This window comes from Papio anubis, chromosome 10 (genome assembly GCF_008728515.1).
Source record: "Papio anubis isolate 15944 chromosome 10, Panubis1.0, whole genome shotgun sequence".
Taxonomy (NCBI): Eukaryota; Metazoa; Chordata; class Mammalia; order Primates; family Cercopithecidae; genus Papio; species Papio anubis.
Window position 1 is genome coordinate 61,687,941 of NC_044985.1, and position 16,387 is coordinate 61,704,327.

Genomic DNA, 16,387 nt, shown 5'->3' on the forward strand with positions numbered 1-16,387 from the left:
GTGGAATGCTGTTTCCTAAAGCAATATCAATTCTGGATGTGGTTATGATGAAAAGCTATTAATCATAGCACAGTATGAACAAAGTCCAGAAAGAATACTCTGCCTAGAGCCAAATCTTTCTATCATACTCAGAGGCAAGCTACAAATAAGAAAGGAAATGAATGCTCATTTCTCCTGTCAAACAGAGGATATTTTTTCTGTGAATTCCTTTATGCACAAACTAGGGATTGATGCCATTGACACAGTGGGGAAATGACTCCACTCACTACCCACTGGGGATGCAATCCTAATAGTTATACTTATGTGTTAGCAAGGATCTTCACCGCAGTTAATGAATGTCCCAATTTTGAGAGAGAATAGCTTTTCTGGTTGGCAGGAATCAAGAAGTACATGCTCAGTTAGTCACTGCTCCTCATCCGAAATTCCTTCAACCTGAGGTTAGGAGCATTTATCTAAATACCAGGAGTCCACCAGAATCCTCCAACCTCACCTCATGCCAGAAAGAGTGGATCAATGACACATTTTGGTCAAGACAAAAAGTAGTCGGAAATTACCATCACATCCTAGCATTGAAAAAAATAAATAAAAACCAAAAATCAAAAAACTCCTTAAGAATTCCTAGCTTATCACATTATCTGGCCATGAAAGTTTATTCATATTCCAATATTTTCCATCACATGCCTCAAATCCTTTAAGAAACAAGATGGAAATGAAGGGAGAAAAGGGGGAAAGAGAAAGAGAATTGACTATGTGACATTTGAATCCAACCTAAAATTCACACCACTCACTACAGTTTCAGTTTCCTTAAATAATAATAATATGCAGAACCAACATACTTTTTCCTTTGACAAGACTCGTCCCAGCACCAACGGGGATAGGTAAGGATAGAGGTAGAGTAAGGATTCACCTAGTACAAGTTACATGATTAGTAACCATGTACTCTTTTCAGAAGGAAACATAAATTGTTTCCATCAGATAACTGCCTAGTTGATGAAAATTCACTTGTATATGGAATTTTCTGCATATCAGACTTTGTGGTTCCTGCTTTAATGTTACAATTTTAACACTCACTTATTTTTGCCTTTTAATAATGTGGTTGATCAATAACAGAACTTAACGATTTTTACTTTCAAAATTTACAGCAGTAATTTTTCAGTTACAAGTATCTGTGGCAGGGGGTGGGGGTGTGGGAAAGTTTCAAAAAGTATTTAAGGGCAGGCACGGTGGCTCACACCTGTAATCCCAGTACTTTGGGAGGCTGAGGCGGGCAGATCACAAGGTCCGGAGTTCAAGATCAGCCTGAACAACATGGTGAAACCCCATCTCTACTAAAATTACAAAAATTAGCCGGGTGTGGTGGTGTGAGCCTATAATCCCAGCTACTTAGGAGGCTGAGCCAGGAGAATTGCTTGAACACAGGAAGCAGAGGTTGCAGTGAGCCAAGATCACAACATTGCACTCCAGCCTGGGCAACAGAGCGACTCTGTCTCAAAAAAAAAAAAAAAAAGAAAGGCGGGTTGTGGTGGCTCACGCCTGTAATCCTAGCACTTTGGGAGGTGGAGGTGGACAGATCACAAGGTCAGGAGTTCGAGACCAGCCTGGCCAACATAGTGAAACTCCATCTCTACTAAAAATACAAAAATTAGCTGGGCATGGTGGTGCGCACCTGTAGTCCCAGCTACTCAGGAGGCTGAGGCAGGAGAATCGCTTGAACCCAGGAGGCGGAGGCTGTGGTGAGCTGAGATCATGCCACTGCACTCCAGCCAGGGCAACAGAGTGAGACTCCATCTTAAATAAATAAATAAAATAAAGGAAACGTATTTAAAATATATCTTGGCTGGGCACGGTGACTCATGCCTGTAATCCTAGCACTTTCGGAGGCCAGCATGGGTAGATTACTTGAGATTGGGAGTTTGAGATTAGCCTGGCCAACATGGTAGAACCACCATCTCTACTAAAAATACAAAAATTAGCTGGGTCTGGTGGTGTACACCTGTAATCCCAGCTACTCGGGATTGAGAGGCTGAGGCAGGAGAATCGCTTGAACCTGGGAGGCAGAGGTTGCAGTGAGCCAAGATTGTGCCACTGCACTCCAGCCTGGGCGACAGAGTAAGACTCTTTTCTCAAAAAAGTAAAATATAATATATCGGGCCAGGCACAGTGGCTCATGCCTGTAATCCCAGCACTTTGGGAGGCCGAGGCAGGTGGATAATGAGGTAAGGAGTTTGAGACCAGCCTGGCCAACATGGTGAAACCCCTTCTCTACTAAAAATACACAAAATTAGCCAGGCGTGGTGGCGGGTGCCTGCAATCCCAGCTACTCGGGAGGCTGAGGTAGGAGTATCACTTAAACCCAGGAGGCAGAGGTTGCAGTGAGCCGAGACCACGCCACTGCACTCCAGCCTGGGCAACAGAGTGAGACTCCATCTCAAAAAATGATGATAACAATAATAATAATAATAATAATAATAATATATCTTACATTTGGAAATGAAAATATATATACTCTTTTCATAAGCAAATTATAGAAAGTCACATCAAACAACTTTTTCATGGCTGGTCAGGATAGAATTCTTCCAGATTTTTATGATGGCATGAGTTTTTAAGTGCTGCAAAACATCTATATAAAGCGCATTATCTTCTTCCAATAAGTTTTCTGAGGTTTCTTTTTAATTGGGTACATATTGAGGGGAAGAGATTTGGGCCATAATACAATCTCTTATTCTCAGCTCCAGTCCTACCAGAGACCCTAATTAAATTTCTAACTGTTCTCTAAATAACACATTTACCCTTATAGTAAAACTCATTTATAATAATGCTTTGGGGGAGTACCTGATACCCCCTTAGAGGTTTCCTAATTATAAAAGACTAAATAATATATTACTGCTTTTTTCCTAATTCTAAAATGATACATCTAACATAATCTTAATGAAGACAGTAGAGATAAAAATAGTACCAAAAAATCTACAGATCAATTTCATTATTCATATTAAGTGCTAACTGAACCCAGCATTATATCAAAATAATACATTACCACCAAATAGGATTCACCTCAGAAATAAAAGTAATACAAGACCAAAGTTTAACAAAGCTTTCAAACAGTATATAAATTAATACAGTGGAAAATAAAAAATTGCTCAGAAATCAGATGGTGGTTAAGTGTGGAACAAGATTCCAGGGCGTCCACTTACTTTAACTGTCAAAACACCTGCATCAAAAACACTTGAATCAAAATGTTCTATGTATATAGATAGTAAACAGAAGTTACTAAAATATTTCTACCATTCATGCTATTTGCCTCTTCAGTAAGTATCTGTCTCCTACCTATTCTTAATCCATTTCCACTAATGTTTCTATGTCTGATGGTTAAGAGTACATTCTGCATAAACTTTTATTCCAATGGTTCTCTTTATTCTTAAACCCATTGTGTCAATGATTTGGCCAGAGATCAATGGTCATCAGAAGATAATTAAGTAGCTAAAGCACTCTTTCAAGATACTTCAGCTAAGCATGCTTTTGATTTACATAACAATTTTTAAAGATCCCTCAGTTTGACATAATAGAACACTGATCTATCCAAATATCAGCCTTAACAAAGTCAGAACAATGACTGCCTAAAACCGCACCCCTTAGCATTTTGACTTGATTCCAACATGATCGATTGTCAAAAAACATGACAATATATACTTTACTTCAATGATAGTTGGAAAACAGATATTCTTTTTTTTCTCCTTTTTTCTTAATTCTTAACTCTCATGGCTGAAATATATAGATGATTCTCCGCAAGCAGAAACATGGTACACTCTACTATCTGTGAGAAAACAGGCAAGGAAGCACTTGAGACTTAAGTTACACTACTGACTCTTGTTTCTAGGGGCACTTCTCAACCAGAATTTTCCTCCTCATAAAATGGGGCTACCATTGTGGTTTTGCTCACCAAGGACATACAGAGCTGAGTAGAACCACCAGTGTCATCTGGCCCTCTGTCCACAGGCAGCCAAGCATCTGCATGGTAGAGAGTAAGGCTAGGGGACAGTAGCATTTGAAGGCACAGATTCAACTCTCAGCTGTGTGGTTGTCTAATTGTGCAATCTGGAGCAAATAATTTAAAATCTTGAAACCTCTTTATTTTTCTTCTTTTATTAAAAAAAAAAAAAAAGTTTAGCTCTAACATGAGAGTTTGAATAAAGTAATTTTTAAAAATCCCCTTGCTTTCTATGATTTTCATACATTCAGTGTGCATGGTTCTTAAAATTTTTCTGTAAGGATTGATAAAATAAGGCTTGTGCAGCCATTATGTCTTTAACAAACTCAACGTGCAACCTGATTATCTGTGACTTCATTGATATAATCTTCCAACAGAATTACATTTCCTATTGATTGTCTGTACATTCTGACATATTGAATGACATCATTTTTACAATTCATCAAATGGGGGTACTCTTTACTTTGAGCTCCCCTCTTCCTAAGTAGTAGGAATAGTCAACGCACTGTTTATGAAAAATGACAAGCTAGGAAAAAGGAGAGGAAAGAACAATGACTTTCCAGCTCCACTATTAACTTCTTGCTAGACAAGACAGACTGCAGTTACCTCATCTATAAAGAAAAAAATTAACAATTCTTATCTACCTTATAAGAATATTGAGAGAATTATATGACTTAATATATGTGTGAAGATTAGACTCCGCAAATGTAAATTTTTTTTTTTTTGAGGCAGAGTCTCATTCTGTTGCCCAAACTGGAGTGCAGTGGCGCAATCTCAGCTCACTGCAACCTCCCCCTTCCTGAGCGATTCTCCTGCCTCAGCCTGCCGAGTAGCTGGGACTACAGGCACCCACCACCACATCTGACTAATTTTTGTATTTTTAGCAGACACGGGATTTCACTATGTTGGGCGGGCTGGTCTCAAACTCCTGAGCTCAAGTGATCCACTTAACTCTGCCTCCCAAAGTGTTGGGATTACAGGTGTGAGCCACTGCACCTGGCCTGCAAATGTAAATTTTGATGTTATAATGATTGATATTTCCACCAGCTTCTAAAAGAGTAAACATAAAAAGCTGTATACATGGCATGTATGCTACCATCTTCCAGTTGACTGTCTTTATAAACACAGCACCAGACCCACAGGTCTGTGTGTTGGATAAGCTCCCTGCCTTAATGAGCATGACACAAACATTTTACATCACTGAACCATGAAGAGCAGAGTATTTTTCCAAGTTTCTTTTTCCCAGGGATAATTATGAAGGATCACCTTCCAGGTGAATGGCTGTGACCTTGTACTTCCAGCACAAATAGAACTGTGTTTTATATACTGATCCTAGTGAAGATGTAATTTCAAGAAGGAGAATGACTTATTACAATGTGCATTGCTGAGGGAACAATAACCCTTACTTGACCCAATGATCTGTGCATAATCTTCCCCTTGGTAACCATTTGAAGACAAGAACGTAAGAAGCAGTTTGGTTTCCCATTTTCTTTTACTTAAGAAATCCATGCTGCTGATCAGAAGTTTGCCATCATTTGTATAGTTTTGTTGTTTTAACTGGATGGGTCTTTTTTTAATTACAAAAAGAAATTTATTTCAAAAGCATAAGGAGACATTTACATTTAAACAAGGTGATAAACAGGTGTCTTGAAAAAGAAAAAAAAAATCCACGTATTAAGTTTTTCATCCAAATTCAGAAGCAAAAATAACTGAAGTTGTGCACTATTGCCTTAGGAAAGATAAGGGGAAGCGTGAGGGGTAAGGGAACAGTCAACTCAGTATCAGACTTGAGAGAGTAAAGTTACCTCTGCTCAGCTTTGAGTTTACAAATATGCTTATAAAGAAGAAAAGTGGAAAAATTATACTTAATGTTTAAATTTATTTAGCTGTAGTCTCAATACAATTTCTGTACTTGAAATGGGTTTGGGCCACTGGCTGATCTATCTCTGAGGTCCAGATTAGCAGGTCAGTTTTCAAATGGCAATTTTATACTCCTTTGTCTGTTCAGATTCTAAGCGAGTTTAGGTTCAACTCATAGTCTTTTAGAATGTTTAGAGATTATTGCCACCACTTCATAGCCAAGCTGACCAACTTTTGCTCACTTGTATCATTCTAGCCTTTCAGAACTATTTTCCTCATAAACGTGTGCAGTAAATCTAACAAAGGAGTTTTGCTTCTTCTGCAGTGTAGAGGTAATGGTAATGAAGATACCTGCTTTGGAATCACAAACTATTCCTTAAAAAATACATCAGACTACTAGAAATGTCATTCAAGCATTTGATTTGAATAGCAAACTTGCGGAGGGAAGATTAACTGTAAAACAAAAATATACTAAACATTCAAATGCAGAACAAAGGCTCTATGCTACTAAAAGTGTCTATGACGTTAAACACTTCACAAACCCCCCCATCCACTGTTTTAAGCTAAAAATTATATTGGCTGACTTATACAATAATTTTGACTGATAACCTGGGAAGTTAAAATCTTGAAAATGGCAAAAGCAAACTGAGAGCATCCCTTACTTATTGGTACCATGTTATCAAGTCACTTTTTCTGGGTAGCCATGGTTATTAAATCTCCAAATTCTAAATTATACTATCTCTTCCTGTCAAAACCTATATTACATCAGATTCAGTATTTTGGCTGTATTTCACCAATAGCAATCTCCAATTTGTCTTTGAAAATGTAGCCTAGCTGGGCACAGTGGCTCACGCCTGTAATCCCAGCACTTTGGGAGGCTAAAGCGGGTGGATTGCTTGAGGTTAGGAGTTTGAAACCAGCCTGGCCAACATGGTGAAATCCCATCTCTACTAAAAATACAAAAATTAGCTGGGTGTGGTGATGGGTGCCCATAATCCCAGCTACTTGGAAGGCAGAGGCAGGAGAATCACTTGAACCTGGGAGGTGGAGGTCGCAGTGAGCCAAGATCTCGCTATTGCACTCCAGCCTGGGCAACAAGAGTGCAACTCTGTCTCAAAAAAAAAAAAAAAAAGAAAAAGAAAAAAAAAAAAGAAAATACAGCCTTTATTTTTAGTTTTAAATAACAATAATCACATAAGTGCAACTGACTTAGAATCCTTTGCTACTGGAAGTAGAAACCTAAATAACAAGTTAATAACAGATTCAGCCTCAAAAAGATAATCACCGTGTCAGACTACCCATTCCTGGAATTTAAAAAAGTGATTTATGTTGTGTAGTCAAGTTTCACAGCATATATATACACACATATGTGTATATATGTATATAATATATGTGTATATACACACATACGTGTATATATGTATAATATATGTGTACATACACACATACGTGTATATATGTATATGTGTACATACACACATACGTGTATATATGTGTATGTGTACATACACACATACGTGTATATATGTGTATGTGTACATACACACATACGTGTATATATGTGTATGTGTGTATATACACACATATGTGTATACACGTATGTGTATATATGTGTATGTGTGTATATACACACATATGTGTATGCATGTATACGTATATGTGTATGCATGTACACACATGTGTATATATGTATATGTATGTATATACACACATGTTATCAAGTCACTTTTTCTGGGTAGCCATGGTTATATGTATATATATGTATATATACACATGTGTATATATGTATATATACACATATGTGTATATGTGTATATATGTACATATGTATATACACACACATATGCACACACATATATGCTTATGTATTTATGTATCTTACACATACACATTTCTATTCAAATAGTAAGATTCCATATTCAAAAGTTTGTATCACAATATATGGAAAAGAGTTAAGTAAGCAGTGCAAAGCAACTTACTTTCTCCTAAAAATGTAATGTCATTCCTACATTTTAAGAAAGCTATGTGCTCTTATGACACTAGGTAGGAATGTTGTACCACTGCCTAGCAGCTTTATTAAACAATAAAAACAAAATGTTAAGATTTACAGTTACTCTTCTCTATATATTGAGCAAAAAACTAAGACAGAGGGAAGAGGAAAATCAGTAACTTTTCAAAACTGATAATCTTTATCAGCAGAACTAGACTGAATTTCACTACATTTTAGAATGAACAGCTATCAACAACAAATTATCAAGATGTTTAAAAGTAAGATTCACAATTTGAAGTCTGAATAATGATGTTGCAAAAACAAGTCAATATTGCAGACAAAGCATCCAAAAAGATCACTGTGGTTTTGCCTTGGACACAACCATGGTCTGTTACAAAAGTAGATGATACATACAAAGTATAAAGAACATTAAGATTTTAGCTGAAGGCAGCAGTCTGTTTAAGGGGGCATCCCTGGCAATCCAATAAGTAGTAGGATTCAAGTATATTAAGTTCATGACTATGCTGAAGAATGCTGACGTCTTATTCAGTAGAGTCTTCCATGACTACGATTTCCTCATGTGCCCCAACCTTGGCCACTTCTACTTTCCCTGAAGGCTCCTCTCATAATTAAAGTTGCCCAAATTGCTGCTAAATTTCTCACTGGGAGGATTATAAATCTGCCTGGCATCTCTTTTTTGTACTGCTGAAGATTTCTTGGGTGGTGAACCTGAAGTTGCATATCCACTGGCTCTCTTTTGCCCAATCTCAACCTTTCATACAGGTTTCCAGGACAGTGTTACTGTGCTCTTACAAGAAGGAGGAATGTGGAAGAGATCCTTGATCAAAACATTGATATTGTTTGTTGCTTTCAATGCAACAACTTTAATCTAGTTCTCTTCTGTTTTCTGTTCTCTTTTGTTCTCACCCGTTTTACCCTGGAGAGCTAAGTGAAGTTGTCTAATATAAACTTGCAGGCCTTGTGCAAAGTATTGCAGCCTGATTTTGAAATCTTTGGGTTTTTCTGCATTCAGTTTGGCTGTTAAGAAATCTGAAGTTTTCGGCCCAACTGGTGAAAACTGTACAACAAACATTCCACATAACTGAACCGTAGCTTGGGCTCTTCATCACCAGCATTCTCTCCATTTTCTGGTTCTTCTGAAGGGAGGGGCATGTATTCCAATAACTTATCAAATCGTTTCCTTAAATTTGTTTCCAGTTTTTCCATGTCACCACAAAATGAACTCATCTCCACCAACAATTTCAATACCTCCAACTGTATATCAAGACCTTCCACTGGGATAGTTAAGATACCAAGGCTAGGGAGGACCTGCTCACAGAAATATGTCACAAACATTATGGAATGGACAGTTTTAGAGAAGGGTACTGCCTGCCGAGTGCACTGTGAGAGCCTGTCCACACAGTCAGGATCAGAGGGATTGGAGGTCTGTTCTAGGTCGGCCTGTTCGGCCACCAATTCTACAAGTTGCTGTCTTCCATTTACTGTCTGTAAGCTTTTTAACCCAGGCAGTATTTCATGAATAGAGCAAATTCTTCATCAGTCACATCTTCTAGGACTGGTTTGGATTCAGTTAGTAGAAGCTCTTCCACTTCCTTTGTTATGACTTCATCTGGTAAAGTCTTAAGTTTTGTAGAAAGGAACTTAATTGCTCGTTCTCTAACAATGTCCTCTCCTTGAAGTATTTGGCTGAACAACGAAACTAAAGTCCCTTTTCCATCCATCTTAAATATACTTAACAGGGCATTGTTCACTAAGTTAAATTCTGCAGAGTCATCTGTCTCCAAAAGTTGCATTAGTATATCTGCCACTCAAGGAAGATTTTCTCCAGTGGCAAATTGAGGCAGTTCTTTAATTGCTTGACATCGAATAGATACATCTTCATCCTCACAGAGGTCTAACTATTAGCAGAATCAGCCAATTCTGGAAAATGCTTAAAGAATTTCAGAATAAATTGAGCTGCTAATCGTTTTTCCTTAGTACCACCTTTCACACCATCCAGTATCACTTGACAGGCATCTTTACACTGGCCTACTTGTTCTGTGGCATCAGCCATGATGCCATAGTTGCCATAAAGCTCCTCTACCATCGGCAAGGTGAGCAACAAGCCCAGGGCCTGCTCCCGCTATCCTTGTCCTTGCCGGCGCCACCACCACCTCGGAACTTCTCCAAGCCCACTACCTGCACTATTACACCCAACTGGATGGTTCTTTAAAGTGTAAAACAATGGAAACATCCATAGCAACAAGCCACAGCATCAGGATCAAATCTTTTTTTTTTTTTTTTTCGAGACGGAGTCTCGCTCTGTCACCCAGGCTGGAGTGCAATGGCCGGATCTCAGCTCACTGCAAGCTCCGCCTCCCGGGCTTACGCCATTCTCCTGCCTCAGCCTCCCGAGTAGCTGGGACTACAGGCGCCCGCCACCTCGCCCGGCTAGTTTCTTTGCATTTTTTAGTAGAGACGGGGTTTCACCGTATTAGCCAGGATGGTCTCGATCTTCTGACCTCGTGATCCGCCCGTCTCGGCCTCCCAAAGTGCTGGGATTACAGGCTTGAGCCACCGTGCCCGGCCCAGGATCAAATCTTAATAGGCACTCTAGATCTAGTGCAAAATATATTTTCAGTCTCATGGAGACAATATTCCTGCCACCCTGTTTCAGAGGTTAAAAGAATAAGAACAGCAAAACGCCCACCATGTCCTGTGACTGTTCTAAACATGATGGGAATCATGTCAAAGTGTTAAGCTGAGATTTAAAAATAAATTTAACCTCTGAAAAGAAGCAAGGGGCATTTATAGGTTCATCCAAGGATCGTGGTTCTCTGTCTTCATGACAAGGGAGAATAACTGAAGACTTATTCTGATGCCTCACTCCAGGTTTGGAAATAGAAAGTGGAACACTTATAACAAATTTCAGTTACACTACATCACAAGTATCACTGAGACATTAGGACAAACAAAATTGATATCGGTATTACAGCTTTGCAAAATTAATCAGAAACTTTTTTAAGAGAAAGAAAGAAGACAGATATGGATAGGTTTTTTTTGTAAATGAAGTATACCAAATAACCAAGCACTGAGGATGGAGTTCAAACTGCCCAGACACTGTGATGCTACCCAATGCTATTAAACATTGGGAGGCACCTTTAAATAAAAGGTATTGATTTCCCACAGCCACTTATTATATGCTATGGAGAGCAATTCTTCCAAAACACCAAGCACACTTTTTGGATGGTTAAAACCCGTTCCAGCCTTCTGATGGTGTCAATTAATTCTTGTGAGGTATCATTTTAAATTCTCTTCAGTGAGAGAATTTGCTATTATATTTTAGTTTTATTTAAACCCCCTTTCAAGAACTGTGTCTAACAGACCTTCAAAGCATCTCTGGGTAGCTCTAACTTACATAACCTCATTTTTCAAAACCACTCATTACTTTCTCCCCCTCTTAACACACTCTCACTTCAGCTTGAGCCCTCCCTTGGGGGACCTTGCTGCCTGCTTTGGTAATATAGTCTTGCCTACCTTTGAGACTTTTTCTCATTTCTAAGTAGAGTGTGCAGAATATGAAAGGGGTGGGGGAAATGCTCTTCTGTTGATTGGCAGTGGAATCAGAATCTGCCAGTGAAAATAACCTACACTCTTATCTAGCCAGGATATTATCCAGGGCACACATGGGAGAAATAAAAGGAAATAATGGGAAATAACCAAAAAATGGTTTCATTTCTACCTTCAATTCAGAAAAGAAGAAAGGGAAAAAATAAATATCCAAGTAGATTTTTAAAATCACTACATATTGTTAAAAATAGAAACTACAAAGTATATCACAGTTACATTATATTTGAAATTCTCCAACAAGAAATATGATGTGGCTTCATTTAATCAGCATACTCCATCAATTTTGCTATACACAGAAAAATGCTCTAAGTAGGCTGCAGGGTAATTCACACTGGAACACCTCACTTTATCACTCAGTGCAATTAAATTAAATGTTACTTGCAAATTCTGATTTGAGGCACAACTTTTTAAAGCAAGAAAAATGCTAAAATTAGACTAATCCTCACCTTCTTTTCATCCTCAGTTGAGGAAAATATAATAAACAACCATAAATTTTAAAATATTTTGTCAGGAAAGCACAAAATCGAGGAAAATGAAAATATTAAACTATCTACCACATAGTTGTGTATGTACAAAGCCGTTATTATTTTTTAATGATTTCTAACTTCAGCAATTTAATAGATCAACCTAATGGCTATTCTAAGACACAGTCTAAGACTTATTTGTAAAGATATTATTTGTAATTATGTAAGAATGTGATTTTTGAAACAACCTAAATGTTAAGAAATAAAATGATTAAATAAACTATTGTATAATTACATGGTGTAAAATAATGCAAACATGTAAATTATATCTTTGAAGAATTACTTAAAGCATGCTAAAATACTGTGTATACTACTTTATGCAAATTTTTAAAACACACCTTTATTTGTAGGTAAAAATAAATAAATATAAGTAAATAAACCAAGAATTTAACAGTATTATCTCTGAAAGTTAGGATTATGGGTGATACTAATTTTTCCTTTTTTTGTATTTTTCAAATTTTCTATAATAAGCTCATATTACTTTTAAAATTAGGAAATAATCTTATCACCAAAGAAAAGGAAAAGAAAATCCAAGAAAGGCAGAGACACCCAATTCAAAGATAGACAAATATACTTGGATTCTACTAAATTTTACTTTTTATCATAAAGGAATTTAATTTTTAAAAATTCAGATTCAAGTATTTCAGCATTCTAAGATGAAAAGAAAAGCAACCTTGCTATTTTATTCAAATAACACTAACCTAGTTATTCAAAGAAGACCGTTATCTGTCTTAATTTGAAATCTCCGGTAAATAAGAATTCACCACATCCCATTCTAGTTCTTTAATAAAAATTTTGCCTGCCAACAAATTTACTTCTAATCTACAATTGCAAATCGTTCTCTCCTGTCCAAGTCCTAAACAAATCAGAGAAGAGTTTATAAGATAGTTCTTTGTCATTTTGCACTTTTAGAAGTGGCTTAACTAAAATACTGTTTCAAGTCCTGCCAGCATTAAGAGCTATGGATGTATCAGTCCCTAATATCAGAATGCACCGAGCTCTCCTTACCCCCCAAATTTTTCCTCCTAGATGTGCCAGAGTCCTGTCTGCTCAGCACTATGATGCATATCTACAGCCTGGCTATGTCAGGTTATTATCATCCAGTCTCTTAACTTCCCCAGTTCAGGGGATGGCAAATAGAAATTGTGATTACAACTTAATACTCATAGGAAGACACAACAAAAAGTTACTTGGGGCGAACATAATAATAAGACAATACTTTCTTGAACTTCAAGTTTTAGTGCCTAAGGCAGCCTAGAGGGATTTCCACATACTCTGCAGGATGTAGGTAAGGTAGTCTGCAGTTATCAGGAACATGAAAAATAAATGAACTCAGTAACTGAGTCCCCTTTACTCCAGGTGTTCGCACTTTACATGAACACCTGGAGTAAAGGAGAAAAAAAGTAAGATTCTGTTGAAGAGTCAGTCACAATTTATCATAGTTATTTGAGCAACAGCTCTGGACCAAATCTTGCTTCCTAGTGAAAGATCCTACTTTACTGCTAGCCCTTTTGATATCACCTAGACTAATTAAGCTCATTCACATAAATAAAAGCTACAGAAAAATTGAATAATCTAAATTATAAAAATTACGTGTCCTGGCCAGACATGGTGGCTCATGCCTGTAATCCCAGCACTCTGCGAGGCCGAAGTGGGAGGATTGCTTGAGCCCAAGGGTTCAAGATAAGCGTGGGCACCATAGCAAGCTCCATCTCTTAAAAAAATTATGCATCTAATCACTACTTGAAATTACATTATATACTTATATATTTACTTTGTTTGTTGTCTGTTTTTATCACTAGAATGTAAACTCTGAGAGGGCAAGAATTTTTGTCTGCCTAATTCATCAGTTTAACTTCAGCATTTGGAACCGTGTCTCAAATGTGATACTGTCTACTAAGTAGAAAGGCAATAAACAGTGAATGAATGAATAGTTTTTCTGCACAAATGGAACACTATATAGCTATTAAAAATGGTATGCAGATCAATGGTCATGCAAAGTCCTCCACATTCAGCACTGTAACAGTAAGAGCCCTATAACTTACTAAGTTCATTTATTTTTCATGTTCCTGATAACTGCAAACTACCTTACCTAGATCCTGCAGAGTATGTGGAAAGAGATGGAAAGAAGGATGTTGCAATTAAGCATTTATCATTTCCTTGGTAACTCTTAGAAACAAAAAGAGGAGCTAGGGAAGCAGGAAATTACAAATGCCAGTATATTAGCCATCAGGAAGACACTGGAATTTCTGGTGCAAGAGGCCTGTAAATCCACATGTATATCAAGCATTATCTGCATTTGGAATTTTAAAATACACTATGTAGGTATCGTCCTTCATTTTGTTCAATTATTGTGTTACTATTTCCTTAAATTCCTTAATATTTGATCATTATATATTTTCTTAATAAATGTTAATCAAAATTCAACTGCAATCTTTTGGGGACATCTGGAAAAAAAATGTCAAACTATAAAATATTAGGAAACACTATTAAAGACAAGCAATAATCACTTTTGGAATAGTGCCTACTTAGGTCTGAGATGACAGAATTTGGCTTTAAAAGAAGGGTGGAAATGAGAATTCCATGCAATTAGATAAGAATATAACAAAAAGTATGGGAGTGGGAAGCCCAAGACAAAATCAGTGGCAGGGTAAACCAGTTTTTGTTGAATGTTAACCCCTAAGCTGGACCCTGGCAAGCAGATTTGCCTTTTTACCCCAAAGTTAGACTCTGCCTAAAGAAGAGGAAAAGACCAGAGCCACGACACCATGGCAATATTGCTCCAATAGAAAAAAAAAAAAAAAAAGCCTGAAGTTTAACCTGAGTTCTGGCAGGTACTATGTTGGTAATAGTTTTCCCACAAATCTTGGTTGTTGTTGTTTTTTTAAGTTTATTTCTAGCCCTGAAAGAACAAAATTATTGAAAAAAGTCATAACATACAGCAGTTAATGTCAGTGTATAACAACTAAATAACTGAATGGGATTAAATAAAAATAAACAGCATTATAAAATTTGAAGACTACAGAAAAGACTACTTTCACTTAATTCCATTTCTATCAAAACAAGGGGGGGAAAAAGTCAATGTGTTCCAACCAAAGATGTTGAATTCCAAACATAACCTGTTTCTCTTAGTAAAGAATGAAAGTATGCTTGACAGTATTATACATTTCTTTCTACCTCTGTCTTGGCAGCATTTTAGAAGAGTGAATGAGAAAGACTTCAGTTCTTTCAAGGCCAGGCCAGTGCTTGCTTCTTCCTTGTAACTCCAACTTCATCTACCACAGCATCTTTGCCAGAGTGTTCAATAAATTTTATTTCCATTATTTTATTCCCACTACATCTATGTTAAGATTCAATTATAAGAAGAGAAGTGAATGTTTTTTATTGATAAGGCAGGAAGGTTTTCAGAAAAATGAGCAAAATAATTAATGAAACATATTTAGAGAACTTAATGGTCTCTGTTTTCAATGTAATTCTTGATTTCATTTTTCTCTGAACTATATTGGCCTTCTAAAGCTATTACTGAATTACAGAAACTGGTTTATTTTTGGTAGAAAACTGTAGTGCCACTTGAGTTCCAGATTTTAACATTCTTTGTAAACAGTTGGATGGATTATGATAAAGAAGAATCTTGGTTGTTTTCGAACCACTCAGTCAGATATAGTCGAGTGAACACATAAAACACAAACAAATTAGTGAACAAATTATAGTTTCACAGTGATCATATGGAGCCTGGGTAATAGCTGTTAAAAGGCAAATAGTGCAGTGAGTAGATCATTTAAATACAGATAAAATATTGGAATTAATGAGTTATGGGATTCAATCCAAATTATTCCAGGACTGGAGTCTTATTGATCAAATATAATGAAATCATGAGCCATCTGCCAGGACTTTTAAAACCTTTTTGCTAACGATTGACTTTTAATCATAGTTTTTTTTTTTTTTTTTTTGAGACGGAGTCTCGCCCTGTCACCCAGGCTGGAGTACAATGGCACAATCTTGGCTCACTGCAACCTCTGCCTCCCAGGTTCAAGCAATTCTCCTGCCTCAGCCTCCCAAGTAGCTGGGATTACAGGCGCGCACCACCACACCGGCTACATTTTTTTTGTATCTTTAGTAGAGACAGGGTTTCACCATGTTGGCCAAGCTGGTCTCGAACTCCTGACCTCGTGATCTGCCCGCCTCGGCCTCCCAAAGTGCTGGGATTACAGGTGTGAGCCATCTTACCTGGGCTTAATTATAGTTTTATTTCAACAGATTCAAAAATCTAACTTAGTTGGAATGTAGACAAAAAAGGAAAAAAAAAATGAAATGAGAACACAAAGAGTATTTTTAAATAGTTAATTTTTTTTTTTAAGAATTTGTGTATCTTTTATAAAGACAATGGTGAATTAATAT

The 16,387-nt window shown here is 37.0% G+C and overlaps 1 protein-coding gene and 1 pseudogene across 1 annotated transcript in view; both read right to left on the reverse strand.

The window, feature by feature from the left end:
* PDE11A (phosphodiesterase 11A) overlaps positions 1–16,387 on the reverse strand; it is a 455,368-nt gene that overhangs the window by 367,645 nt on the left and 71,336 nt on the right. The gene's annotated exons all lie outside the window — the stretch shown is intronic.
* LOC101024843 lies at positions 7,669–10,143 on the reverse strand (annotated as a pseudogene).